The sequence below is a fragment of the Lolium rigidum genome, chromosome 3 (assembly GCF_022539505.1).
Source record: "Lolium rigidum isolate FL_2022 chromosome 3, APGP_CSIRO_Lrig_0.1, whole genome shotgun sequence".
Taxonomy (NCBI): Eukaryota; Viridiplantae; Streptophyta; class Magnoliopsida; order Poales; family Poaceae; genus Lolium; species Lolium rigidum.
Genome location: NC_061510.1, coordinates 314,038,275 through 314,042,828, shown reverse-complemented (window position 1 = coordinate 314,042,828; position 4,554 = coordinate 314,038,275). Strand labels below are relative to the sequence as shown.

The following is a 4,554-nucleotide window of genomic DNA, read 5'->3' as shown; positions in this document are numbered from 1 at the left end:
ATAAATTTCAGTAAAATAGTACAATGCACACTCTTCTCAATGATATTCCCGTGAGAAGTCTAACTTGCACTTGCACATTCTGCATCATCAAGCGGGGATTCAGATGTGACAGTAAATATGGTTTCAAGAATTTTTGTTCTCTCCTAAGAATGGGTCCATCGATGTTGCTATGTATTATTATGGCAACAAATGATCAGACTGAGCATGTGTAAACTAAGTATGGAACGATCCTTTATCGAAAAAAAAGTATGCGATCAGCCTGAGCATATGTAAAGTATGGAATGGAAATGTAAGCAGGCAAAGCATTGCTGATAATACATATAATTCGATTTGCAAGACACGCATTGTGTGTTTACATGGTAGATCAGCACAGCGATACAACCTTACTGTGGTTTATTACATAGATAGAAAATGCGCAATAACATGGATTACTACGGTAGTGCTGAGGTATTTGTAGCATGAAATTTGGATTCATTACTAATATCATCCAAAATAAATATCAAGGAAAAAAAAGAATAACATATAGATTTTAACTGATGGTGTGATTTCACATAAGAGTAACGTTACTACACATTAAAGCAAACTATGGAACTTCTCATTCAAAAAGACATGGATCGGCCATCTCTTAGAAGTGATAGGAAGGAAAAATAAAATGTTCTCGCATGAAGTTACATCATCTTGATCCATTTCCGAGAAAGTATTCAATAATTAGCCATTTAAGCAATTGATTGCGACAAAGCCTTTCAACCAGGGTGTCCTTAAATTGCTACACCGCCTGTTGGATTCACCTACAAAATATAATTATGTGTAACAGCATTAGTTAGAAAACTAAACCTAATAGTTCTTGATTAGTATATTACATTTTAGAATGAGACAGTTGGACATGCAACATGAACCTCAAACACCAGCAAAAGAAAAGATGCTATTATCTGTATGTGTAGAAGCACATTAGAGTCATTGTGAATAACAAAAGCACACTTCGATGTCACACTTGTACCATCTAAAAAGCAACATAGTAGACATGCAAGTAAAAATGCGTCGATGAAGAAAACTCCAGATGTTAAGCAACATAGCTAAAAATATATCTACACCAAAATGTATGCACCGCCGAGAAGAACAATATTTATGCAGCTCGACATATTTGAGTTTTTTGTTTCCAATCACCAACTGACGGTTCGAACAGGGATATGTTTTCTGTTATATATAGAGAGAGAGGCCTCCACTCACCGATAAACCTTTTTAAATTGCTTAGCCAATACCCGTAACTTTTTGATTAACTATACCTGATGTAGCTAGCAATTAACATCCATAGATGCAATACAACAAATCTGTTGAGTATCTTTAACAAATTGATTTCTTTTGAAAGGTTAATTCTTAATTTAATAGTAAGGAAATCTATTCACTAATTGAACGCCTTAAGTTGATTATCTCGGACAAAAAAAAGGAAGACATCTTGATACATAAACAGGTTGCCTTAATTCCTCCAGCAATCAAATAAATTTGACTCTGTATACTTGGTTGAATTGTTGCAGTACATACCTTTAACAGGAAGCTGTGTGCATTTCGAAGTTTGCCATTTTGAAAGATACTTTATGTGCATGCTATCACTGTAGGACCCTGAAAAACCGAAACCACGACTCGTGCATCTTTCAGTAATACATCAAATGGTTTATGTGCCACTGAAGTTGCGGGAATTATATCTGAAAGAAAAAAACACGAAGGACTGTATCACAAAAGGAACTAATAGATGAAGAATCAGAAAAAAATGGCTACCTCAAGTCTAAATCTGGAGGAACTGCTTGTGAGTCATGCTAGTCATGATTCAGATCTGCAGATGCACGCGTTAACTCAATCAAGCAAGTATTCAGTTTAGGATGCATGTATTCACTCAAGCCAATAGGAAGTCCCAAGTTTTTGTTAGATGCAAAGAGATATGTACCAAATTTGGCTACATGGTGTCATAGCAGTCCACACATTTAACCATCTATACACATGCTCTTGACTCCTGAGAGCTTTGGCAGAATAATCAAGAGCTCATCTGCAGGATATTGTAGTGGTAAAGCACTCATAGTATTTTCAGTTATATAGAATACTCTAAATCATGAAGAATTTAGTTAATATTTGCAGTAATACATCCCTGTTCTGTTGCAGTAAGGACATGTAAGCAGTAAGCAATCTTTATATGATGTATAGTCGATTGATAATGAGCAGTAAATACCCATCGTTTTCTCACATAGCTATTTCTGTAGCTCTTCCTAGGAATTATTTCTTAGCATATATTTCTGCAGTATTGGTATGAAGAATTAGACTCAGAACAACTTGTGCCTTCATATAATATACTGACCAATCTGTTTGAGCAGATCCCAAGCTGCGTTTAGTAAGAAAAAAACTAATAACAATGATTTTGTTCATGTGACTAAGGCCGGACTGAGATGTAGATGAAAAATCTTCAAATGAAGTTTACCAATGAATTGTGAACGTGAATAAGACAAACCTGCAAGAGAAATATCTATAAGCCTCAAAACTTCAGTGGAAAGATGATAACGATTTAATGTTTAGAAAAATAGGTCAATGAGTTCTTAATGTGAAAATTTTATCAATCAATTTCGAATAAACCCTCCAGAAAGTAATTCTCTCGTATTCAATGGGTACAAAGAGAAAATATATATGTTGGAAAATTGCACATTCCCATGTATTACAAAGATCTGATCACAATTGAGAAAGATAAAATAACCTTATTGTTGACAAAGGAAGCTAAAATAACCAAATTGGAGAGAATTTTGGTGTATGGCCATTAAGGAATAAGCTAACATTCAGGACAATGGATCGACTTCCGGCCATCACATGGATGGAGTAGGAGAGTTCAAAAATGGCACTTAGTGCAGATATTTGTTTAAAAGGGACTCATATATGATTATAAACTCAAGCGATTAGAATTAGCCAATATTCTTACAATCATTAATGATAAACTCCGTATGCGGGCTGGCAGGTCTTTACTCTAACACATATCAGAGATGGAGATGCATTGAATTAGTAATCAAAATAAGAACATCCCGGTAAAATATAAATGCATACGGAATCAATCCATCTATGTCTCAAAAAGATGTTTTTTTTCTTCTAAAGATGGATAGCCCTCTATATTTTTGTCACCTCTGAACATTTGTATAAGAACCACTGCACATAAAATGTATGTAGAGTCCATTGGCTGAACTCCAGCAGTTCACATGAACCAAAACTATATCTACGGAGAATAGTATGAGAATGCTAAAACTACACCGTCTATTCATCTTAACTTCTGAATTCGAGGCACAGCTTTACTCAATCACCTTCCTAATTAAATGCAGAGCGAACCATTTTATCTAGCAAGGAAAAAGATACCTTAACCTTCCTCTTGAAATTGTGATTGCAATTTTGTAACTGCCTCCAATTGGATCTTCCCTGTCTATTGTTCTCTGAAAAATTGCAAATTAATATGCACATATTCAGACTAATTGCAAGATCAACTCTCCATCCATGATACTAAATTTGAAATGAACTTATTAGAATCCTAAAAAATGTCGTATATACATTATTAGTAAATAAAGGGAGATATCTTCCTATTACTAATTCTTTCTTGCTTTTTCTATTGCCATTTTCACAATAACTACACCAGTACACATACCCAAAGCCATCACCCCTGAAACAGTTAAGATATTGCTAAGATTACAAAAAGAAAAACTGGTTTGCATGATTGAATGGCTCAAATGTAGCAATCATGTTGCACAATCTGTTGCATCTCGTTAAGATGAAACATGCCATTTAGCAAAGTACCTTCTATGAATAGCCTCCTACTATATCTTTTTGGCTGTCCTCATTGCTCAATCTTCTCTGGACAGTTCCGAGACCCTGCTTGTGGGACTCCAAGCCCCTGCTGAACTGCATCCACTTCTGACAAATTCTAACTGAGTTAGAGTTTAGGGGGCCACAACGTACAATGCAGCACGACGCGCATGGCTCCCGTGGTCGTCACCTACATGCCCTGCTCGCCACGACTTAAGCCGCAAAACCATTGCTCCTTTCTCCCTCCAAGTCAACCGCCTTCGGCAGCCCCTCAAGCCCGGCGGTATGTCTGCCCAACATACACCACTCCTGCAGACGGCACTCTTGCCGACTTGACCCCGAGGTACATCGCTCGGACCAAGTAACATCAACAAATCAGTATAGGAAAAAGAAACAAACATCAAGCAGGCGGAGAAATAACAGAGGAGGACTGAGTAACTTGTTGGAATGATCGCTCCGACTCTGGTCCGGGTGATCTTCGGGACATACCTTGAGTCGGATTTCCAGCAGAGTGCGGCGATATGCTCATGGAGGGCCTCGACGACAGTCCGAGGAATAGCTACCCTTGCCGAGCTCATTCCTGTCGAGGACAGCCTTGATGGCGCCGCACCGGAGGATGGTGGAAGAGGACCTTCCAGGAGGCGGCCTTCCGCTTCGGCCTCTGCCTCCTCCTCTTCCCAACAGTGGATCCCATCTCAACCCTCCGGATATCCGCCGCCGCCGCTCGACCTACTG

General features: G+C 38.1%; 1 long non-coding RNA gene across 3 annotated transcripts; it reads right to left on the bottom strand.

Annotated features, from left to right (window-relative positions):
- Positions 1 to 290: 290 nt before the first annotated feature.
- On the bottom strand, positions 291 to 4,554 carry LOC124699892. 3 transcript variants are annotated; one of them, XR_007001551.1, is made up of 7 exons: positions 3,811 to 4,554; positions 3,379 to 3,452; positions 2,345 to 2,494; positions 1,940 to 2,038; positions 1,774 to 1,828; positions 1,540 to 1,700; positions 291 to 788 (listed from the first exon to the last, which is right to left on the bottom strand). It is a non-coding gene; the product is annotated as an uncharacterized LOC124699892 (long non-coding RNA). The 3 variants fall into 3 exon arrangements; XR_007001550.1 differs by having other exon boundaries at positions 2,345 to 3,452; XR_007001552.1 differs by lacking the exon at positions 2,345 to 2,494.